This window comes from Prorops nasuta, unplaced genomic scaffold, assembly GCF_024137725.1.
Source record: "Prorops nasuta isolate Cenicafe-Biocafe unplaced genomic scaffold, Cenicafe_Pnas_1.2 PNAS00016, whole genome shotgun sequence".
Taxonomy (NCBI): domain Eukaryota; kingdom Metazoa; phylum Arthropoda; class Insecta; order Hymenoptera; family Bethylidae; genus Prorops; species Prorops nasuta.
The window spans coordinates 3262039-3288382 of record NW_027116813.1 but is presented as its reverse complement, the minus strand read 5'-3'; positions in this window follow the sequence as shown (position 1 = coordinate 3288382).

Sequence of the window (26344 nt, the reverse complement as noted above, 5' to 3'; positions counted from 1 at the left end):
TGGGGTCAGGGAGTACTTATATGGGACTAGGGTACATCACTTGGGGTCAGGGAGTACTTATGTAGGAGCTAAAGTGATTCACTTGGGGTCAGGGAGTACTTATATGGGACTAGAGTAGCTCAATTGGGGTCAGGGAGTACTTATAAAAGGGCTAGGGTAACTCAATTTGGGGTCAGGGAGTACTTATATGGAACTAAGGTAACTCACTTGGGGTCAGGGAGTACATCTATAGGAGCTAAAGTAACTCACTTGGGGTCAGGGAGTACTTATATGGGACTAGGGTAACTCATTTAGGGCAGGGAGTACTTATTTGGGACTAGGGTAACTCACTTGGTGTCAGGGAGTACTTATTTGCTACTAGGGTAACTCACTTGAAGTCAGGGAGTACTTATAATATACTAGGGTAACTCACTTGGGGTCAGGGAGTACTTATGTAGGGGGTAGGGTAACTCATTTGGGGTCAGGGAGTACTTATATGGGACTAGGGTACATCACTTGGGGTCAGGGAGTACTTATATAGGAGCTAACGTAATTCACTTGGGGTCAGGGAGTACTTATATAGGAGCTAAAGTGATTCGCTTGGGGTCAGGGAGTACTTATATGGGACTAGGGTAACTCACTTGGGGTCAGGGAGTACTTATATGGAACTAGGGTAACTCATTTGGGGTCAGGGAGTACTTATATGGGACTGGGGTAACTCACTTGGGGTCAGGGAGTACTTATATGGTACTAGGGTAACTCACTTGGTGGTCAGGGGGTATATATATGGAACCAGGGTGACCCACTTTGGGTCAGGGAGTACTTATATGCGACTAGGGTAACTCACTTAGGGTCACGGAGTACTTATATAGGACTAGGGTAACTCACTTGGGGTCAGGGAGTACTTATTTGGGACTTGGGTAACACATTTGGGTTCAGGGAGTACTTATATGGGACTAGGGTAACTCACTTGGGGTCAGGTAGTACTTATATAGGGGGTAGGGTAACTCATTTGGGGTCAGGGAGTACTTATATGGGACTAGGGTAACACACTTGGGGTCAGGGAGTACTTATAAAAGGGCTAGGGTAACTCACTTGGGGTAGGGAGTACTTATATGGGACTAGGGTAACTCACTTGGGTTCAGGGAGTACTTATATGGGACTAGGGTAACTCGCTTTAGGTCAGGGAGTACTTATATGGTACTAGGGTAACTCACTTGGTGGTCAGGGGGTATATATATGGAACCAGGGTAACCCACTTGGGGTCAGGGAGTACTTATAAAGGGGCTAGGGCAACTCACTTGGGGTCAGGGAGTACTTATATGGAACCAGGGTGACCCACTTGGGGTCAGGGAGTATTTATAAATGGGGTAGGGTAACTCATTTGGGGTCGGGAAGTACTTATATGGGACTAGGGTACATCACTTGGGGTCAGGGAGTACTTATGTAGGAGCTAAAGTGATTCACTTGGGGTCAGGGAGTACTTATATGGGACTAGAGTAGCTCAATTGGGGTCAGGGAGTACTTATAAAAGGGCTAGGGTAACTCAATTTGGGGTCAGGGAGTACTTATATGGAACTAAGGTAACTCACTTGGGGTCAGGGAGTACATCTATAGGAGCTAAAGTAACTCACTTGGGGTCAGGGAGTACTTATATGGGACTAGGGTAACTCACTTGGGGAAAGGGAGTACTTCTAAAGGGGCTAGGGTAACTCACTTGGGGTCAGGGAGTACTTATATCGGACTAGGGTAACTCATTTGGGGTCAGGGAGTACTTATATAAGGGGTAGGGTAACTCATTTTGGGTCAGGGAGTACTTATATGGTACTAGGTTAACTCACTTTGGGTCAGGGTGTAGTTATATGGGACTAGGGTAACTCATTTAGGGCAGGGAGTACTTATTTGGGACTAGGGTAACTCACTTGGGGTCAGGGAGTGCTTATTTGGAACTAGGGTAACTCACTTGGGGTCAGGGAGTAATTATATAGGGGGTAGGGTAACTCATTTGGGGTCAGGGAGTACTTATATGGTACTAGGGTACATCACTTGGGGTCAGGGAGTACTTATATAGGAGCTAACGTGATTCACTTGGGGTCAGGGAGTACTTATATAGGAGCTAAAGTGATTCACTTGGGGTCAGGGAGTACTTATATGGGACTAGGGTAACTCACTTGGGGTCAGGGAGTACTTATATGGAACTAGGGTAACTCATTTGGGGTCAGGGAGTACTTATATGGGACTGGGGTAACTCACTTGGGGTCAGGGAGTACTCATAAAGGGGCTAAGGTAACTCATTTGGGGTCAGGTAGTACTTATATGGGACTAGGGTACCTCACTTGGGGTCAGGGAGTACTTATATGGGACTAGGGTAACTCACTTGGGGAAAGGGAGTACTTCTAAAGGGGCTAGGGTAACTCAACTGTGGTCAGGGAGTACTTATATAGGAGCTAAAGTAACTCAACTGTGGTCAGGGAGTACTTATATAGGAGCTAAAGTGACTCACTTGGGGTCAGGGAGTACTTATATGGGAATAGGGTAACCCACTTGGGGTCAGGGAGTACTTATATGATACTAGGGTAACTCACTTGGGGTCAGGGAGTACTTATGTAGGAGCTAAAGTGATTCACTTGGGGTCAAGGAGTACTTATATGGGACTAGGGTAACACAGTTGGGGTCAGGGTGTACTTATAAAGGGGCAAGGGTAACTCACTTGGGATCAGGGAGTACTTATATGGGACTAGGGTAACTCACTTGGGGTCAGGGAGTACTTATATGGGACTAGGGTAACCCATTTGGGGTCAGGGAGTACTTATATGGGACTAGGGTAACTGATTTGGGGTCAGGGAGTACTTAAATGGGACGAGGGTAACTCACTTGGGGTCAGGGATTACTTATAAAGGGGCTAGGGTAACTCACTTGGGGTCAGGGAGTACTTATTTGGGACTTGGGTAACTCATTTGGGTTCAGGGAGTACTTATATGGGACTAGGGTAACTCGCTTTAGGTGAGGGAGTACTTATATAATAATAGGGTAACTCACTTGGGGTCAGGGAGTACTTATATAGGGGGTAGGGTATTTCATTTTGGGTCAGGGAGTACTTATATGGGACTAGGTTAACTCACTTGGGGTCAGGGAGTACTTCTATAGGAGCTAAAGTAACTCACTTGGGGTCAGGGAGTACTTATATGGGACTAGGTTAAGTCATTTAGCGCAGGTAGTACTTATTTGGGACTAGGGTAACTCACTTGGGGTCAGGGAGTACTTATAAAGGGGCTAGGGCAACTCACTTGGGGTCAGGGAGTACTTATATGGGACTAGGGTAACTCACTTGGGGTCAGGGAGTACTTATATAGGGGGTAGGGTAACTCATTTTGGGTCAGGGAGTTCTTATATGGGACTAGGGTAACTCACTTGGGGTCAGGGAGTACTTATATGGGACTAGGGTAACTCACTTGGGGTCAGGTAGTACTTATATAGGGGGTAGGGTAACACATTTGGGGTCAGGGAGTAGTTTAAATGGGACTGGGGTAACTCACTTGGGGTCAGGGAGTACTTATATGATACTAGGGTAACTCACTTGGGGTCAGGGAGTACTTATATAGGGGGTAGGGTATTTCATTTTGGGTCAGGGAGTACTTATATGGGACTAGGTTAACTCACTTCGGGTCAGGGAGTACTTCTATAGGAGCTAAAGTAACTCACTTGGTCAGGGAGTACTTATAAAGGGGCTAGGGCAACTCACTTGGGGTCAGGGAGTACTTATATGGGACTAGGGTAACTCACTTGGGGTCAGGGAGTACTTATAAAGGGGCTAGGGCAACTCACTTGGGGTCAGGGAGTACTTATATGGGACTAGGGTAACTCACTTGGGGTCAGGGAGTACTTATATAGGGGGTAGGGTAACTCATTTTGGGTCAGGGAATTCTTATATGGGACTAGGGTAACTCACTTGGGGTCAGGGAGTACTTATATGGGACTAGGGTAACTCACTTGGGGTCAGGTAGTACTTATATAGGGGGTAGGGTAACACATTTGGGGTCAGGGAGTAGTTTAAATGGGACTGGGGTAACTCACTTGGGGTCAGGGAGTACTTATATGATACTAGGGTAACTCACTTGGGGTCAGGGAGTACTTATAAAGGGGCTAGGGCAACTCACTTGGGGTCAGGGAGTACTTATATGGGACTAGGGTAACTCACCTGGGGTCAGGGAGTACTTATATAGGGGGTAGGGTAACTCATTTTGGGTCAGGGAGTACTTATATGGGACTAGGTTAACTCACTGGGGTCAGGGAGTACTTATATAGGGGGTAGGGTAACTCATTTGGGGTCAGGGAGTACTTATATGGGACTAGGGTACATCACTTGGGGTCAGGGAGTACTTATATAGGAGCTAAAGTGATTCACTTGGGGTCAGGGAGTACTTATATGGGACTAGGGTAACTCACTTGGGGTCAGGGAGTACTTATAAAGGGTCGAGGGTAACTCAATTTGGGGTCAGGGAGTACTTATATAGGACTAGGGTACCATACTTGGGGTCAGGGAGTACTTATAAAGGGGCTAGGGCAACTCACTTGGGGTCAGAGAGTACTTATATGGGACTAGGGTAACTCACTTGGGGTCAGGGAGTACTTATATAGGGGGTAGGTTAATTCATTTTGGGTCAGGGAGTACTTATATGGGACTAGGTTAACTCACTTGGGGTCAGGGAGTACTTCTATAGGAGCTAAAGTAACTCACTTGGGGTCAGGGAGTACTTATATGGGACTAGGGTAACTCACTTGGGGTCAGTGAGTACTTATAAAGGGGCGAGGGTAACTCAATTTGGGGTCAGGGAGTACTTATATAGGACTAGGGTACCATACTTGGGGTCAGGGAGTACTTATAAAGGGGCTAGGGCAACTCACTTGGGGTCAGAGAGTACTTATATGGGACTAGGGTAACTCACTTGGGGTCAGGGAGTACTTATATAGGGGGTAGGGTAACTCATTTGGGGTCAGGGAGTACTTATATGGGACTAGGGTACATCACTTGGGGTCAGGGAGTACTTATATAGGAGCTAAAGTGATTCACTTGGGGTCAGGGAGTACTTATATGGGACTAGGGTAACTCACTTGGGGTCAGGGAGTACTTATAAAGGGGCGAGGGTAACTCAATTTGGGGTCAGGGAGTACTTATATAGGACTAGGGTACCATACTTGGGGTCAGGGAGTACTTATAAAGGGGCTAGGGCAACTCACTTGGGGTCAGAGAGTACTTATATGGGACTAGGGTAACTCACTTGGGGTCAGGGAGTACTTATATAGGGGGTAGGTTAATTCATTTTGGGTCAGGGAGTACTTATATGGGACTAGGTTAACTCACTTGGGGTCAGGGAGTACTTCTATAGGAGCTAAAGTAACTCACTTGGGGTCAGGGAGTACTTATATGGGACTAGGGTAACTCATTTAGCGCAGGTAGTACTTATTTGGGACTAGGGTAACTCACTTGGGGTCAGGGAGTACTTATATGGGACTAGGGTAACTCACTTGGGGTCAGGGAGTACTTATATGGGACTAGGGTAACTCACTTGGGGTCCGGTAGTACTTATATATGGGGTAGGGTAACTCATTTGGGGTCAGGGAGTACTTATATGGGACTAGGGTAACACACTTGGGGTCAGGGAGTGCTTATAAAAGGGCTAGGGTAACTCACTTGGGGTAGGGAGTACTTATATGGGACTAGGGTAACTCACTTGGGTTCAGGGAGTACATATATGGGACTAGGGTAACTCGCTTTAGGTCAGGGAGTACTTATATGGTACTAGGGTAACTCACTTGGTGGTCAGGGGGTATATATATGGAACCAGGGTGACCCACTTTGGGTCAGGGAGTACTTATATGCGACTAGGGTAACTCACTTAGGGTCACGGAGTACTTATATAGGACTAGGGTAACTCACTTGGGGTCAGGGAGTACTTATTTGGGACTTGGGTAACACATTTGGGTTCAGGGAGTACTTATATGGGACTAGGGTAACTCACTTGGGGTCAGGTAGTACTTATATAGGGGGTAGGGTAACTCATTTGGGGTCAGGGAGTACTTATATGGGACTAGGGTAACACACTTGGGGTCAGGGAGTACTTATAAAAGGGCTAGGGTAACTCACTTGGGGTAGGGAGTACTTATATGGGACTAGGGTAACTCACTTGGGTTCAGGGAGTACTTATATGGGACTAGGGTAACTCGCTTTAGGTCAGGGAGTACTTATATGGTACTAGGGTAACTCACTTGGTGGTCAGGGGGTATATATATGGAACCAGGGTAACCCACTTGGGGTCAGGGAGTACTTATAAAGGGGCTAGGGCAACTCACTTGGGGTCAGGGAGTACTTATATGGAACCAGGGTGACCCACTTGGGGTCAGGGAGTATTTATAAATGGGGTAGGGTAACTCATTTGGGGTCGGGAAGTACTTATATGGGACTAGGGTACATCACTTGGGGTCAGGGAGTACTTATGTAGGAGCTAAAGTGATTCACTTGGGGTCAGGGAGTACTTATATGGGACTAGAGTAGCTCAATTGGGGTCAGGGAGTACTTATAAAAGGGCTAGGGTAACTCAATTTGGGGTCAGGGAGTACTTATATGGAACTAAGGTAACTCACTTGGGGTCAGGGAGTACATCTATAGGAGCTAAAGTAACTCACTTGGGGTCAGGGAGTACTTATATGGGACTAGGGTAACTCATTTAGGGCAGGGAGTACTTATTTGGGACTAGGGTAACTCACTTGGTGTCAGGGAGTACTTATATGCTACTAGGGTAACTCACTTGGGGTCAGGGAGTACTTATATGATACTAGGGTAACTCACTTGGGGTCAGGGAGTACTTATGTAGGAGCTAAAGTGATTCACTTGGGGTCAGGGAGTACTTAAATGGGACGAGGGTAACTCACTTGGGGTCAGGGTGTACTTATAAAGGGGCAAGGGTAACTCACTTGGGATCAGGGAGTACTTATATGGGACTAGGGTAACTCACTTGGGGTCAGGGAGTACTTATATGGGACTAGGGTAACACATTTGGGGTCAGGGAGTACTTATATGGGACTAGGGTAACTCATTTGGGGTCAGGGAGTACTTAAATGGGACGAGGGTAACTCACTTGGGATCAGGGAGTACTTATATGGGACTAGGGTAACTCACTTGGGGTCAGGGAGTACTTATATGGGACTAGGGTAACTCATTTAGGGCAGGGAGTACTTATTTGGGACTAGGGCAACTCACTTGGGGTCAGGGAGTACTTATAAAGGGGCTAGGATAACTCATTTGGGGTTAGGTAGTACTTATATGGGACTAGGGTGGCTCACTTGGGGTCAGGGAGTACTTATATGGGACTAGGGTAACTCACTTGGGGAAAGGGAGTACTTCTAAAGGGGCTAGGGTAACTCACTTGGGGTCAGGGAGTACTTATATGGGACTAGGGTAACCCACTTGGGGTCAGGGAGTACTTATAAAGGGGCTAGGGTAACTCATTTGGGGTCAGGGAGTACTTATATGGGCCTAGGGTAACTCACTTAGGGTCAGGGAGTAGTTATATGGGACTGGGGTAACTCACTTGGGGTCAGTGAGTACTTATAAAGGGGCTAAGGTAACTCATTTGGGGTCAGGTAGTACTTATATGGGACTAGGGTACCTCACTTGGGGTCAGGGAGTACTTATATGGGACTAGGGTAACTCACTTGGGGAAAGGGAGTACTTCTAAAGGGGCTAGGGTAACTCACTTGGGGTCAGGGAGTACTTATATGGGACTAGGGTAACTCATTTAGGGCAGGGAGTACTTATTTGGGACTAGGGTAACTCACTTGGTGTCAGGGAGTACTTATATGTTACTAGGTTAACTCACTTGGGGTCAGGGAGTATTTATATGGGACTAGGGTAACTCATTTAGGGCAGGGAGTACTTATTTGGGACTAGGGTAACTCACTTGGGGTCAGGGAGTGCTTATATGGGACTAGGGTAACTCACTTGGGGTCAGGGAGTACTTATAAAGGGGCGAGGGTAACTCAATTTGGGGTCAGGGAGTACTTATATAGGACTAGGGTACCATACTTGGGGTCAGGGAGTACTTATAAAGGGGCTAGGGCAACTCACTTGGGGTCAGAGAGTACTTATATGGGACTAGGGTAACTCACTTGGGGTCAGGGAGTACTTATATAGGGGGTAGGGTAACTCATTTGGGGTCAGGGAGTACTTATATGGGACTAGGGTACATCACTTGGGGTCAGGGAGTACTTATATAGGAGCTAAAGTGATTCACTTGGGGTCAGGGAGTACTTATATGGGACTAGGGTAACTCACTTGGGGTCAGGGAGTACTTATAAAGGGGCGAGGGTAACTCAATTTGGGGTCAGGGAGTACTTATATAGGACTAGGGTACCATACTTGGGGTCAGGGAGTACTTATAAAGGGGCTAGGGCAACTCACTTGGGGTCAGAGAGTACTTATATGGGACTAGGGTAACTCACTTGGGGTCAGGGAGTACTTATATAGGGGGTAGGTTAATTCATTTTGGGTCAGGGAGTACTTATATGGGACTAGGTTAACTCACTTGGGGTCAGGGAGTACTTCTATAGGAGCTAAAGTAACTCACTTGGGGTCAGGGAGTACTTATATGGGACTAGGGTAACTCATTTAGCGCAGGTAGTACTTATTTGGGACTAGGGTAACTCACTTGGGGTCAGGGAGTACTTATATGGGACTAGGGTAACTCACTTGGGGTCAGGGAGTACTTATATGGGACTAGGGTAACTCACTTGGGGTCCGGTAGTACTTATATATGGGGTAGGGTAACTCATTTGGGGTCAGGGAGTACTTATATGGGACTAGGGTAACACACTTGGGGTCAGGGAGTGCTTATAAAAGGGCTAGGGTAACTCACTTGGGGTAGGGAGTACTTATATGGGACTAGGGTAACCCATTTGGGGTCAGGGAGTACTTATATGGGACTAGGGTAACTCATTTGGGGTCAGGGAGTACTTAAATGGGACGAGGGTAACTCACTTGGGGTCAGGGATTACTTATAAAGGGGCTAGGGTAACTCACTTGGGGTCAGGGAGTACTTATTTGGGACTTGGGTAACTCATTTGGGTTCAGGGAGTACTTATATGGGACTAGGGTAACTCGCTTAAGGTGAGGGAGTACTTATATGGGACTAGGGTAACCCATTTGGGGTCAGGGAGTACTTATATGGGACTAGGGTAACTCATTTGGGGTCAGGGAGTACTTAAATGGGACGAGGGTAACTCACTTGGGGTCAGGGATTACTTATAAAGGGGCTAGGGTAACTCACTTGGGGTCAGGGAGTACTTATTTGGGACTTGGGTAACTCATTTGGGTTCAGGGAGTACTTATATGGGACTAGGGTAACTCGCTTTAGGTGAGGGAGTACTTATATAATAATAGGGTAACTCACTTGGGGTCAGGGAGTACTTATATAGAACTAGGGTAACTCATTTGGGGTCAGGGAGTACTTATATGGGACTGGGGTAACTCACTTGGGGTCCGGGAGTACTTATAAAGGGGCTAAGGTAACTCATTTGGGGTCAGGTAGTACTTATATGGGACTAGGGTACCTCACTTGGGGTCAGGGAGTACTTATATGGGACTAGGGTAACTCACTTGGGGAAAGGGAGTACTTCTAAAGGGGCTAGGGTAACTCAACTGTGGTCAGGGAGTACTTATATAGGAGCTAAAGTGACTCACTTGGGGTCAGGGAGTACTTATATGGGAATAGGGTAACCCACTTGGGGTCAGGGAGTACTTATATGCTACTAGGGTAACTCACTTGGGGTCAGGGAGTACTTATATGATACTAGGGTAACTCACTTGGGGTCAGGGAGTACTTATGTAGGAGCTAAAGTGATTCACTTGGGGTCAAGGAGTACTTATATGGGACTAGGGTAACACAGTTGGGGTCAGGGTGTACTTATAAAGGGGCAAGGGTAACTCACTTGGGATCAGGGAGTACTTATATGGGACTAGGGTAACTCACTTGGGGTCAGGGAGTACTTATATGGGACTAGGGTAACCCATTTGGGGTCAGGGAGTACTTATATGGGACTAGGTTAACTCATTTGGGGTCAGGGAGTACTTAAATGGGACGAGGGTAACTCACTTGGGGTCAGGGATTACTTATAAAGGGGCTAGGGTAACTCACTTGGGGTCAGGGAGTACTTATTTGGGACTTGGGTAACTCATTTGGGTTCAGGGAGTACTTATATGGGACTAGGGTAACTCGCTTTAGGTGAGGGAGTACTTATATAATAATAGGGTAACTCACTTGGGGTCAGGGAGTACTTATATAGAACCAGGGTAACTCACTTGGGGTCAGGGAGTACTTATATGGGACTAGGGTAACTCACTTGGGGTCAGGGAGTACTTATATAGGGGGTAGGGTAATTCATTTTGGGTCAGGGAGTACTTATATGGGACTAGGTTAACTCACTTGGGGTCAGGGAGTACTTCTATAGGAGCTAAAGTAACTCACTTGGGGTCAGGGAGTACTTATATGGAACTAGGTTAAGTCATTTAGCGCAGGTAGTACTTATTTGGGACTAGGGTAACTCACTTGGGGTCAGGGAGTACTTATTTGGGGACTAGGGTAACTCACTTGGGGTCAGGGAGTACTTATATGGGACTAGGTTAACTCACTGGGGTCAGGGAGTACTTCTATAGGAGCTAAAGTAACTCACTTGGGGTCAGGGAGTACTTATATGGGACTAGGGTAACTCATTTAGGGCAGGGAGTACTTATTTGGGACTAGGGTAACTCACTTAGGGTCAGGGAGTACTTATATGGTACTAGGGTAACTCACTTGGTGGTCAGGGGGTATATGTATGGAACCAGGGTAACCCACTTGGGGTCAGGGAGTACTTATATGCGACTAGGGTAACTCACTTAGGGTCACGGAGTACTTATATAGGACTAGGGTAACTCACTTGGGGTCAGGGAGTACTTATTTGGGACTTGGGTAACTCATTTGGGTTCAGGGAGTACTTATATGGGACTAGGGTAACTCGCTTTAGGTGAGGGAGTACTTATATAATAATAGGGTAACTCACTTGGGGTCAGGGAGTACTTATATGGAACCAGGGTAACCCACTTGGGGTCAGGGAGTATTTGTAAAGGGGGTAGGGCAACGCACTTGGGATCAGGGAGTACTTATAAAGGGGCTAGGGCAACTCACTTGGGGTCAGGGAGTACTTATATGGAACCAGGGTGACCCACTTGGGGTCAGGGAGTATTTATAAATGGGGTAGGGTAACTCATTTGGGGTCAGGGAGTACTTATATGGGACTAGGGTAACTCACTTGGGGTCAGGGAGTACTTATATGGGACTAGGGTAACACAGTTGGGGTCAGGATGTACTTATAAAGGGGCTAGGGTAACTTACTTGGGATCAGGGAGTACTTATAAAGGGGCTAGGGCAACTCACTTGGGGTCAGGGAGTACTTATATGGAACCAGGGTGACCCACTTGGGGCCAGGGAGTATTTATAAATGGGGTAGGGTAACTCATTTGGGGTCAGGGAGTAGTTTAAATGGGACTGGGGTAACTCACTTGGGGTCAGGGAGTACTTATATAGGAGCTAAAGTGATTCACTTGGGGTCAGGGAGTACTTATATGGGACTAGGGTAACCCACTTGGGGTCAGGGAGTACTTATAAAGGGGCGAGGGTAACTCAATTTGGGGTCAGGGAGTACTTATATAGGACTAGGGTACCATACTTGGGTTAGGGAGTACTTATAAAGGGGCTAGGGCAACTCACTTGGGGTCAGAGAGTACTTATATGGGACTAGGGTAACTCACTTGGGGTCAGGGAGTACTTATATAGGGGGTAGGTTAATTCATTTTGGTTCAGGGAGTACTTATATGGGACTAGGTTAACTCACTTGGGGTCAGGGAGTACTTCTATAGGAGCTAAAGTAACTCACTTGGGGTCAGGGAGTACTTATATGGGACTAGGGTAACTCATTTAGCGCAGGTAGTACTTATTTGGGACTAGGGTAACTCACTTGGGGTCAGGGAGTACTTATATGGGACTAGGGTAACTCACTTGGGGTCCGGTAGTACTTATATATGGGGTAGGGTAACTCACTTGGGGTCAGGGAGTACTTATAAAGGGGCTAGGGCAACTCACTTGGGGTCAGGGAGTACTTATATGGGACTAGGGTAACTCACTTGGGGTCAGGGAGTACTTATATAGGGGGTAGGGTAACTCATTTTGGGTCAGGGAGTTCTTATATGGGACTAGGGTAACTCACTTGGGGTCAGGGAGTACTTATATGGAACTAGGGTAACTCACTTGGGGTCAGGTAGTACTTATATAGGGGGTAGGGTAACACATTTGGGGTCAGGGAGTAGTTTAAATGGGACTGGGGTAACTCACTTGGGGTCAGGGAGTACTTATATGATACTAGGGTAACTCACTTGGGGTCAGGGAGTACTTATAAAGGGGCTAGGGCAACTCACTTGGGGTCAGGGAGTACTTATATGGGACTAGGGTAACTCACTTGGGGTCAGGGAGTACTTATATAGGGGGTAGGGTAACTCATTTTGGGTCAGGGAGTACTTATATGGGACTAGGTTAACTCACTGGGGTCAGGGAGTACTTCTATAGGAGCTAAAGTAACTCACTTGGGGTCAGGGAGTACTTATATGGGACTAGGGTAATTCATTTAGGGCAGGGAGTACTTATTTGGGACTAGGGTAACTCACTTAGGGTCAGGGAGTACTTATATGGGACTAGGGTAACTCACTTGGGGTCAGGGAGTACTTATATAGGGGGTAGGGTAACTCATTTGGGGTCAGGGAGTACTTATATGGGACTAGGGTACATCACTTGGGGTCAGGGAGTACTTATATAGGAGCTAAAGTGATTCACTTGGGGTCAGGGAGTACTTATATGGGACTAGGGTAACCCACTTGGGGTCAGGGAGTACTTATAAAGGGGCGAGGGTAACTCAATTTGGGGTCAGGGAGTACTTATATAGGACTAGGGTACCATACTTGGGTTAGGGAGTACTTATAAAGGGGCTAGGGCAACTCACTTGGGGTCAGAGAGTACTTATATGGGACTAGGGTAACTCACTTGGGGTCAGGGAGTACTTATATAGGGGGTAGGTTAATTCATTTTGGTTCAGGGAGTACTTATATGGGACTAGGTTAACTCACTTGGGGTCAGGGAGTACTTCTATAGGAGCTAAAGTAACTCACTTGGGGTCAGGGAGTACTTATATGGGACTAGGGTAACTCATTTAGCGCAGGTAGTACTTATTTGGGACTAGGGTAACTCACTTGGGGTCAGGGAGTACTTATATGGGACTAGGGTAACTCACTTGGGGTCCGGTAGTACTTATATATGGGGTAGGGTAACTCATTTGGGGTCAGGGAGTACTTATATGGGACTAGGGTAACACACTTGGGGACAGGGAGTACTTATAAAAGGGCTAGGGTAACTCAATTGGGGTAGGGAGTACTTATATGGGACTAGGGTAACTCACTTGGGTTCAGGGAGTACATATATGGGACTACGGTAACTCGCTTTAGGTCAGGGAGTACTTATATGGTACTAGGGTAACTCACTTGGTGGTCAGGGGGTATATATATGGAACCAGGGTAACCCACTTGGGGTCAGGGTGTACTTATATGCGACTAGGGTAACTCACTTAGGGTCACGGAGTACTTATATAGGACTAGGGTAACTCACTTGGGGTCAGGGAGTACTTATTTGGGACTTGGGTAACACATTTGGGTTCAGGGAGTACTTATATGGGACTAGGGTAACGCACTTGGGGTCAGGTAGTACTTATATAGGGGGTAGGGTAACTCATTTGGGGTCAGGGAGTACTTATATGGGACTAGGGTAACACACTTGGGGTCAGGGAGTACTTATAAAAGGGCTAGGGTAACTCACTTGGGGTAGGGAGTACTTATATGGGACTAGGGTAACTCACTTGGGTTCAGGGAGTACTTATATGGGACTAGGGTAACTCGCTTTAGGTCAGGGAGTACTTATATGGTACTAGGGTAACTCACTTGGTGGTCAGGGGGTATATATATGGAACCAGGGTAACCCACTTGGGGTCAGGGAGTACTTATAAAGGGGCTAGGGCAACTCACTTGGGGTCAGGGAGTACTTATATGGAACCAGGGTGACCCACTTGGGGTCAGGGAGTATTTATAAATGGGGTAGGGTAACTCATTTGGGGTCAGGGAGTACTTATATGGGACTAGGGTACATCACTTGGGGTCAGGGAGTACTTATATAGGAGCTAAAGTGATTCACTTGGGGTCAGGGAGTACTTATATGGGACTAGGGTAACTCACTTGGGGTCAGGGAGTACTTATAAAGGGTCGAGGGTAACTCAATTTGGGGTCAGGGAGTACTTATATGGAACTAAGGTAACTCACTTGGGGTCAGGGAGTACATCTATAGGAGCTAAAGTAACTCACTTGGGGTCAGGGAGTACTTATATGGGACTAGGGTAACTCATTTAGGGCAGGGAGTACTTATTTGGGACTAGGGTAACTCACTTGGTGTCAGGGAGTACTTATTTGCTACTAGGGTAACTCACTTGAAGTCAGGGAGTACTTATAATATACTAGGGTAACTCACTTGGGGTCAGGGAGTACTTATGTAGGGGGTAGGTTAACTCATTTGGGGTCAGGGAGTACTTATATGGGACTAGGGTACATCACTTGGGGTCAGGGAGTACTTATATAGGAGCTAACGTAATTCACTTGGGGTCAGGGAGTACTTATATAGGAGCTAAAGTGATTCACTTGGGGTCAGGGAGTACTTATATGGGACTAGGGTAACTCACTTGGGGTCAGGGAGTACTTATATGGAACTAGGGTAACTCATTTGGGGTCAGGGAGTACTTATATGGGACTGGGGTAACTCACTTGGGGTCAGGGAGTACTTATAAAGGGGCTAAGGTAACTCATTTGGGGTCAGGTAGTACTTATATGGGACTAGGGTACCTCACTTGGGGTCAGGGAGTACTTATATGGGACTAGGGTAACTCACTTGGGGAAAGGGAGTACTTCTAAATTGGCTAGGGTAACTCAACTGTGGTCAGGGAGTACTTATATAGGAGCTAAAGTGACTCACTTGGGGTCAGGGAGTACTTATATGGGAATAGGGTAACCCACTTGGGGTCAGGGAGTACTTATATGCTACTAGGGTAACTCACTTGGGGTCAGGGAGTACTTATATGATACTAGGGTAACTCACTTGGGGTCAGGGAGTACTTATGTAGGAGCTAAAGTGATTCACTTGGGGTCAAGGAGTACTTATATGGGACTAGGGTAACACAGTTGGGGTCAGGGTGTACTTATAAAGGGGCAAGGGTAACTCACTTGGGATCAGGGAGTACTTATATGGGACTAGGGTAACTCACTTGGGGCCAGGGAGTACTTATAAAGGGGCTAGGATAACTCATTTGGGGTTAGGTAGTACTCATATGGGACTAGGGTACCTCACTTGGGGTCAGGGAGTACTTATATGGGACTAGGGTAACTCACTTGGGGAAAGGGAGTACTTCTAAAGGGGCTAGGGTAACTCACTTGGGGTCAGGGAGTACTTATATGGGACTAGGGTAACCCACTTGGGGTCAGGGAGTACTTATAAAGGGGCTAGGGTAACTCATTTGGGGTCAGGGAGTACTTATATGGGCCTAGGGTAACTCACTTAGGGTCAGGGAGTAGTTATATGGGACTGGGGTAACTCACTTGGGGTCAGGGAGTACTTATAAAGGGGCTAAGGAAACTCATTTGGGGTCAGGTAGTACTTATATGGGACTAGGGTACCTCACTTGGGGTCAGGGAGTACTTATATGGGACTAGGGTAACTCACTTGGGGAAAGGGAGTACTTCTAAAGGGGCTAGGGTAACTCACTTGGGGTCAGGGAGTACTTATATCGGACTAGGGTAACTCATTTGGGGTCAGGGAGTACTTATATAAGGGGTAGGGTAACTCATTTTGGGTCAGGGAGTACTTATATGGTACTAGGTTAACTCACTTTGGGTCAGGGTGTAGTTATATGGGACTAGGGTAACTCATTTAGGGCAGGGAGTACTTATTTGGGACTAGGGTAACTCACTTGGGGTCAGGGAGTGCTTATTTGGAACTAGGGTAACTCACTTGGGGTCAGGGAGTAATTATATAGGGGGTAGGGTAACTCATTTGGGGTCAGGGAGTACTTATATGGTACTAGGGTACATCACTTGGGGTCAGGGAGTACTTATATAGGAGCTAACGTGATTCACTTGGGGTCAGGGAGTACTTATATAGGAGCTAAAGTGATTCACTTGGGGTCAGGGAGTACTTATATGGGACTAGGGTAACTCACTTGGGGTCAGGGAGTACTTATATGGAACTAGGGTAACTCATTTGGGGTCAGGGAGTACTTATATGGGACTGGGGTAACTCACTTGGGGTCAGGGAGTACTCATAAAGGGGCTAAGGTAACTCATTTGGGGTCAGGTAGTACTTATATGGGACTAGGATACCTCACTTGGGGTCAGGGAGTACTTATATGGGACTAGGGTAACTCACTTGGGGAAAGGGAGTACTTCTAAAGGGGCTAGGGTAACTCAACTGTGGTCAGGGAGTACTTATATAGGAGCTAAAGTGACTCAACTGTGGTCAGGGAGTACTTATATAGGAGCTAAAGTGACTCACTTGGGGTCAGGGAGTACTTATATGGGAATAGGGTAACCCACTTGGGGTCAGGGAGTACTTATATGATACTAGGGTAACTCACTTGGGGTCAGGGAGTACTTATGTAGGAGCTAAAGTGATTCACTTGGGGTCAAGGAGTACTTATATGGGACTAGGGTAACACAGTTGGGGTCAGGGTGTACTTATAAAGGGGCAAGGGTAACTCACTTGGGATCAGGGAGTACTTATATGGGACTAGGGTAACTCACTTGGGGTCAGGGAGTACTTATATGGGACTAGGGTAACCCATTTGGGGTCAGGGAGTACTTATATGGGACTAGGGTAACTCATTTGGGGTCAGGGAGTACTTAAATGGGACGAGGGTAACTCACTTGGGGTCAGGGATTACTTATAAAGGGGCTAGGGTAACTCACTTGGGGTCAGGGAGTACTTATTTGGGACTTGGGTAACTCATTTGGGTTCAGGGAGTACTTATATGGGACTAGGGTAACTCGCTTTAGGTGAGGGAGTACTTATATAATAATAGGGTAACTCACTTGGGGTCAGGGAGTACTTATATAGGGGGTAGGGTATTTCATTTTGGGTCTGGGAGTACTTATATGGGACTAGGTTAACTCACTTGGGGTCAGGGAGTACTTCTATAGGAGCTAAAGTAACTCACTTGGGGTCAGGGAGTACTTATATGGGACTAGGTTAAGTCATTTAGCGCAGGTAGTACTTATTTGGGACTAGGGTAACTCACTTGGGGTCAGGGAGTACTTATAAAGGGGCTAGGGCAACTCACTTGGGGTCAGGGAGTACTTATATGGGACTAGGGTAACTCACTTGGGGTCAGGGAGTACTTATATAGGGGGTAGGGTAACTCATTTTGGGTCAGGGAGTTCTTATATGGGACTAGGGTAACTCACTTGGGGTCAGGGAGTACTTATATGGGACTAGGGTAACTCACTTGGGGTCAGGTAGTACTTATATAGGGGGTAGGGTAACACATTTGGGGTCAGGGAGTAGTTTAAATGGGACTGGGGTAACTCACTTGGGGTCAGGGAGTACTTATATGATACTAGGGTAACTCACTTGGGGTCAGGGAGTACTTATATAGGGGGTAGGGTATTTCATTTTGGGTCAGGGAGTACTTATATGGGACTAGGTTAACTCACTTCGGGTCAGGGAGTACTTCTATAGGAGCTAAAGTAACTCACTTGGGGTCAGGGAGTACTTATATGGGACTAGGTTAAGTCATTTAGCGCAGGTAGTACTTATTTGGGACTAGGGTAACTCACTTGGGGTCAGGGAGTACTTATAAAGGGGCTAGGGCAACTCACTTGGGGTCAGGGAGTACTTATATGGGACTAGGGTAACTCACTTGGGGTCAGGGAGTACTTATATAGGGGGTAGGGTAACTCATTTTGGGTCAGGGAGTTCTTATATGGGACTAGGGTAACTCACTTGGGGTCAGGGAGTACTTATATGGGACTAGGGTAACTCACTTGGGGTCAGGTAGTACTTATATAGGGGGTAGGGTAACACATTTGGGGTCAGGGAGTAGTTTAAATGGGACTGGGGTAACTCACTTGGGGTCAGGGAGTACTTATATGATACTAGGGTAACTCACTTGGGGTCAGGGAGTACTTATAAAGGGGCTAGGGCAACTCACTTGGGGTCAGGGAGTACTTATATGGGACTAGGGTAACTCACTTGGGGTCAGGGAGTACTTATATAGGGGGTAGGGTAACTCATTTTGGATCAGGGAGTACTTATATGGGACTAGGTTAACTCACTGGGGTCAGGGAGTACTTATATAGGGGGTAGGGTAACTCATTTGGGGTCAGGGAGTACTTATATGGGACTAGGGTACATCACTTGGGGTCAGGGAGTACTTATATAGGAGCTAAAGTGATTCACTTGGGGTCAGGGAGTACTTATATGGGACTAGGGTAACTCACTTGGGGTCAGGGAGTACTTATAAAGGGTCGAGGGTAACTCAATTTGGGGTCAGGGAGTACTTATATGGAACTAAGGTAACTCACTTGGGGTCAGGGAGTACATCTATATAAGCTAAAGTAACTCACTTGGGGTCAGGGAGTACTTATATGGGACTAGGGTAACTCATTTAGGGCAGGGAGTACTTATTTGGGACTAGGGTAACTCACTTGGTGTCAGGGAGTACTTATTTGCTACTAGGGTAACTCACTTGAAGTCAGGGAGTACTTATAATATACTAGGGTAACTCACTTGGGGTCAGGGAGTACTTATGTAGGGGGTAGGTTAACTCATTTGGGGTCAGGGAGTACTTATATGGGACTAGGGTACATCACTTGGGGTCAGGGAGTACTTATATAGGAGCTAACGTAATTCACTTGGGGTCAGGGAGTACTTCTATAGGAGCTAAAGTAACTCACTTGGGGTCAGGGAGTACTTATATGGAACTAGGTTAAGTCATTTAGCGCAGGTAGTACTTATTTGGGACTAGGGTAACTCACTTGGGGTCAGGGAGTACTTATTTGGGGACTAGGGTAACTCACTTGGGGTCAGGGAGTACTTATATGGGACTAGGTTAACTCACTGGGGTCAGGGAGTACTTCTATAGGAGCTAAAGTAACTCACTTGGGGTCAGGGAGTACTTATATGGGACTAGGGTAACTCATTTAGGGCAGGGAGTACTTATTTGGGACTAGGGTAACTCACTTAGGGTCAGGGAGTACTTATATGGTACTAGGGTAACTCACTTGGTGGTCAGGGGGTATATGTATGGAACCAGGGTAACCCACTTGGGGTCAGGGAGTACTTATATGCGACTAGGGTAACTCACTTAGGGTCACGGAGTACTTATATAGGACTAGGGTAACTCACTTGGGGTCAGGGAGTACTTATTTGGGACTTGGGTAACTCATTTGGGTTCAGGGAGTACTTATATGGGACTAGGGTAACTCGCTTTAGGTGAGGGAGTACTTATATAATAATAGGGTAACTCACTTGGGGTCAGGGAGTACTTATATGGAACCAGGGTAACCCACTTGGGGTCAGGGAGTATTTGTAAAGGGGGTAGGGCAACGCACTTGGGATCAGGGAGTACTTATAAAGGGGCTAGGGCAACTCACTTGGGGTCAGGGAGTACTTATATGGAACCAGGGTGACCCACTTGGGGTCAGGGAGTATTTATAAATGGGGTAGGGTAACTCATTTGGGGTCAGGGAGTACTTATATGGGACTAGGGTAACTCACTTGGGGTCAGGGAGTACTTATATGGGACTAGGGTAACACAGTTGGGGTCAGGATGTACTTATAAAGGGGCTAGGGTAACTCACTTGGGATCAGGGAGTACTTATAAAGGGGCTAGGGCAACTCACTTGGGGTCAGGGAGTACTTATATGGAACCAGGGTGACCCACTTGGGGTCAGGGAGTATTTATAAATGGGGTAGGGTAACTCATTTGGGGTCAGGGAGTAGTTTAAATGGGACTGGGGTAACTCACTTGGGGTCAGGGAGTACTTATATGATACTAGGGTAACTCACTTGGGGTCAGGGAGTACTTATAAAGGGGCTAGGGCAACTCACTTGGGGTCAGGGAGTACTTATATGGGACTAGGGTAACTCACTTGGGGTCAGGGAGTACTTATATAGGGGGTAGGGTAACTCATTTTGGGTCAGGGAGTTCTTATATGGGACTAGGGTAACTCACTTGGGGTCAGGGAGTACTTATATGGGACTAGGGTAACTCACTTGGGGTCAGGTAGTACTTATATAGGGGGTAGGGTAACACATTTGGGGTCAGGGAGTAGTTTAAATGGGACTGGGGTAACTCACTTGGGGTCAGGGAGTACTTATATGATACTAGGGTAACTCACTTGGGGTCAGGGAGTACTTATAAAGGGGCTAGGGCAACTCACTTGGGGTCAGGGAGTACTTATAAAGGGGCTAGGATAACTCATTTGGGGTTAGGTAGTACTCATATGGGACTAGGGTACCTCACTTGGGGTCAGGGAGTACTTATATGGGACTAGGGTAACTCACTTGGGGAAAGGGAGTACTTCTAAAGGGGCTAGGGTAACTCACTTGGGGTCAGGGAGTACTTATATGGGACTAGGGTAACCCACTTGGGGTCAGGGAGTACTTATAAAGGGGCTAGGGTAACTCATTTGGGGTCAGGGAGTACTTATATGGGCCTAGGGTAACTCACTTAGGGTCAGGGAGTAGTTATATGGGACTGGGGTAACTCACTTGGGGTCAGGGAGTACTTATAAAGGGGCTAAGGAAACTCATTTGGGGTCAGGTAGTACTTATATGGGACTAGGGTACCTCACTTGGGGTCAGGGAGTACTTATATGGGACTAGGGTAACTCACTTGGGGAAAGGGAGTACTTCTAAAGGGGCTAGGGTAACTCACTTGGGGTCAGGGAGTACTTATATCGGACTAGGGTAACTCATTTGGGGTCAGGGAGTACTTATATAAGGGGTAGGGTAACTCATTTTGGGTCAGGGAGTACTTATATGGTACTAGGTTAACTCACTTTGGGTCAGGGTGTAGTTATATGGGACTAGGGTAACTCATTTAGGGCAGGGAGTACTTATTTGGGACTAGGGTAACTCACTTGGGGTCAGGGAGTGCTTATTTGGAACTAGGGTAACTCACTTGGGGTCAGGGAGTAATTATATAGGGGGTAGGGTAACTCATTTGGGGTCAGGGAGTACTTATATGGTACTAGGGTACATCACTTGGGGTCAGGGAGTACTTATATAGGAGCTAACGTGATTCACTTGGGGTCAGGGAGTACTTATATAGGAGCTAAAGTGATTCACTTGGGGTCAGGGAGTACTTATATGGGACTAGGGTAACTCACTTGGGGTCAGGGAGTACTTATATGGAACTAGGGTAACTCATTTGGGGTCAGGGAGTACTTATATGGGACTGGGGTAACTCACTTGGGGTCAGGGAGTACTCATAAAGGGGCTAAGGTAACTCATTTGGGGTCAGGTAGTACTTATATGGGACTAGGATACCTCACTTGGGGTCAGGGAGTACTTATATGGGACTAGGGTAACTCACTTGGGGAAAGGGAGTACTTCTAAAGGGGCTAGGGTAACTCAACTGTGGTCAGGGAGTACTTATATAGGAGCTAAAGTGACTCAACTGTGGTCAGGGAGTACTTATATAGGAGCTAAAGTGACTCACTTGGGGTCAGGGAGTACTTATATGGGAATAGGGTAACCCACTTGGGGTCAGGGAGTACTTATATGATACTAGGGTAACTCACTTGGGGTCAGGGAGTACTTATGTAGGAGCTAAAGTGATTCACTTGGGGTCAAGGAGTACTTATATGGGACTAGGGTAACACAGTTGGGGTAAGGGTGTACTTATAAAGGGGCAAGGGTAACTCACTTGGGATCAGGGAGTACTTATATGGGACTAGGGTAACTCACTTGGGGTCAGGGAGTACTTATATGGGACTAGGGTAACCCATTTGGGGTCAGGGAGTACTTATATGGGACTAGGGTAACTCATTTGGGGTCAGGGAGTACTTAAATGGGACGAGGGTAACTCACTTGGGGTCAGGGATTACTTATAAAGGGGCTAGGGTAACTCACTTGGGGTCAGGGAGTACTTATTTGGGACTTGGGTAACTCATTTGGGTTCAGGGAGTACTTATATGGGACTAGGGTAACTCGCTTTAGGTGAGGGAGTACTTATATAATAATAGGGTAACTCACTTGGGGTCAGGGAGTACTTATATAGGGGGTAGGGTATTTCATTTTGGGTCTGGGAGTACTTATATGGGACTAGGGTACATCACTTGGGGTCAGGGAGTACTTATATAGGAGCTAAAGTGATTCACTTGGGGTCAGGGAGTACTTATATGGGACTAAGGTAACCCACTTGGGGTCAGGGAGTACTTATAAAGGGGCGAGGGTAACTCAATTTGGGGTCAGGGAGTACTTATATAGGACTAGGGTACCATACTTGGGTTAGGGAGTACTTATAAAGGGGCTAGGGCAACTCACTTGGGGTCAGAGAGTACTTATATGGGACTAGGGTAACTCACTTGGGGTCAGGGAGTACTTATATAGGGGGTAGGTTAATTCATTTTGGTTCAGGGAGTACTTATATGGGACTAGGTTAACTCACTTGGGGTCAGGGAGTACTTCTATAGGAGCTAAAGTAACTCACTTGGGGTCAGGGAGTACTTATATGGGACTAGGGTAACTCATTTAGCGCAGGTAGTACTTATTTGGGACTAGGGTAACTCACTTGGGGTCAGGGAGTACTTATATGGGACTAGGGTAACTCACTTGGGGTCCGGTAGTACTTATATATGGGGTAGGGTAACTCATTTGGGGTCAGGGAGTACTTATATGGGACTAGGGTAACACACTTGGGGACAGGGAGTACTTATAAAAGGGCTAGGGTAACTCAATTGGGGTAGGGAGTACTTATATGGGACTAGGGTAACTCACTTGGGTTCAGGGAGTACATATATGGGACTACGGTAACTCGCTTTAGGTCAGGGAGTACTTATATGGTACTAGGGTAACTCACTTGGTGGTCAGGGGGTATATATATGGAACCAGGGTAACCCACTTGGGGTCAGGGTGTACTTATATGCGACTAGGGTAACTCACTTAGGGTCACGGAGTACTTATATAGGACTAGGGTAACTCACTTGGGGTCAGGGAGTACTTATTTGGGACTTGGGTAACACATTTGGGTTCAGGGAGTACTTATATGGGACTAGGGTAACGCACTTGGGGTCAGGTAGTACTTATATAGGGGGTAGGGTAACTCATTTGGGGTCAGGGAGTACTTATATGGGACTAGGGTAACACACTTGGGGTCAGGGAGTACTTATAAAAGGGCTAGGGTAACTCACTTGGGGTAGGGAGTACTTATATGGGACTAGGGTAACTCACTTGGGTTCAGGGAGTACTTATATGGGACTAGGGTAACTCGCTTTAGGTCAGGGAGTACTTATATGGTACTAGGGTAACTCACTTGGTGGTCAGGGGGTATATATATGGAACCAGGGTAACCCACTTGGGGTCAGGGAGTACTTATAAAGGGGCTAGGGCAACTCACTTGGGGTCAGGGAGTACTTATATGGAACCAGGGTGACCCACTTGGGGTCAGGGAGTATTTATAAATGGGGTAGGGTAACTCATTTGGGGTCAGGGAGTACTTATATGGGACTAGGGTACATCACTTGGGGTCAGGGAGTACTTATATAGGAGCTAAAGTGATTCACTTGGGGTCAGGGAGTACTTATATGGGACTAGGGTAACTCACTTGGGGTCAGGGAGTACTTATAAAGGGTCGAGGGTAACTCAATTTGGGGTCAGGGAGTACTTATATGGAACTAAGGTAACTCACTTGGGGTCAGGGAGTACATCTATAGGAGCTAAAGTAACTCACTTGGGGTCAGGGAGTACTTATATGGGACTAGGGTAACTCATTTAGGGCAGGGAGTACTTATTTGGGACTAGGGTAACTCACTTGGTGTCAGGGAGTACTTATTTGCTACTAGGGTAACTCACTTGAAGTCAGGGAGTACTTATAATATACTAGGGTAACTCACTTGGGGTCAGGGAGTACTTATGTAGGGGGTAGGTTAACTCATTTGGGGTCAGGGAGTACTTATATGGGACTAGGGTACATCACTTGGGGTCAGGGAGTACTTATATAGGAGCTAACGTAATTCACTTGGGGTCAGGGAGTACTTATATAGGAGCTAAAGTGATTCACTTGGGGTCAGGGAGTACTTATATGGGACTAGGGTAACTCACTTGGGGTCAGGGAGTACTTATATGGAACTAGGGTAACTCATTTGGGGTCAGGGAGTACTTATATGGGACTGGGGTAACTCACTTGGGGTCAGGGAGTACTTATAAAGGGGCTAAGGTAACTCATTTGGGGTCAGGTAGTACTTATATGGGACTAGGGTACCTCACTTGGGGTCAGGGAGTACTTATATGGGACTAGGGTAACTCACTTGGGGAAAGGGAGTACTTCTAAATTGGCTAGGGTAACTCAACTGTGGTCAGGGAGTACTTATATAGGAGCTAAAGTGACTCACTTGGGGTCAGGGAGTACTTATATGGGAATAGGGTAACCCACTTGGGGTCAGGGAGTACTTATATGCTACTAGGGTAACTCACTTGGGGTCAGGGAGTACTTATATGATACTAGGGTAACTCACTTGGGGTCAGGGAGTACTTATGTAGGAGCTAAAGTGATTCACTTGGGGTCAAGGAGTACTTATATGGGACTAGGGTAACACAGTTGGGGTCAGGGTGTACTTATAAAGGGGCAAGGGTAACTCACTTGGGATCAGGGAGTACTTATATGGGACTAGGGTAACTCACTTGGGGCCAGGGAGTACTTATAAAGGGGCTAGGATAACTCATTTGGGGTTAGGTAGTACTCATATGGGACTAGGGTACCTCACTTGGGGTCAGGGAGTACTTATATGGGACTAGGGTAACTCACTTGGGGAAAGGGAGTACTTCTAAAGGGGCTAGGGTAACTCACTTGGGGTCAGGGAGTACTTATATGGGACTAGGGTAACCCACTTGGGGTCAGGGAGTACTTATAAAGGGGCTAGGGTAACTCATTTGGGGTCAGGGAGTACTTATATGGGCCTAGGGTAACTCACTTAGGGTCAGGGAGTAGTTATATGGGACTGGGGTAACTCACTTGGGGTCAGGGAGTACTTATAAAGGGGCTAAGGAAACTCATTTGGGGTCAGGTAGTACTTATATGGGACTAGGGTACCTCACTTGGGGTCAGGGAGTACTTATATGGGACTAGGGTAACTCACTTGGGGAAAGGGAGTACTTCTAAAGGGGCTAGGGTAACTCACTTGGGGTCAGGGAGTACTTATATCGGACTAGGGTAACTCATTTGGGGTCAGGGAGTACTTATATAAGGGGTAGGGTAACTCATTTTGGGTCAGGGAGTACTTATATGGTACTAGGTTAACTCACTTTGGGTCAGGGTGTAGTTATATGGGACTAGGGTAACTCATTTAGGGCAGGGAGTACTTATTTGGGACTAGGGTAACTCACTTGGGGTCAGGGAGTGCTTATTTGGAACTAGGGTAACTCACTTGGGGTCAGGGAGTAATTATATAGGGGGTAGGGTAACTCATTTGGGGTCAGGGAGTACTTATATGGTACTAGGGTACATCACTTGGGGTCAGGGAGTACTTATATAGGAGCTAACGTGATTCACTTGGGGTCAGGGAGTACTTATATAGGAGCTAAAGTGATTCACTTGGGGTCAGGGAGTACTTATATGGGACTAGGGTAACTCACTTGGGGTCAGGGAGTACTTATATGGAACTAGGGTAACTCATTTGGGGTCAGGGAGTACTTATATGGGACTGGGGTAACTCACTTGGGGTCAGGGAGTACTCATAAAGGGGCTAAGGTAACTCATTTGGGGTCAGGTAGTACTTATATGGGACTAGGATACCTCACTTGGGGTCAGGGAGTACTTATATGGGACTAGGGTAACTCACTTGGGGAAAGGGAGTACTTCTAAAGGGGCTAGGGTAACTCAACTGTGGTCAGGGAGTACTTATATAGGAGCTAAAGTGACTCAACTGTGGTCAGGGAGTACTTATATAGGAGCTAAAGTGACTCACTTGGGGTCA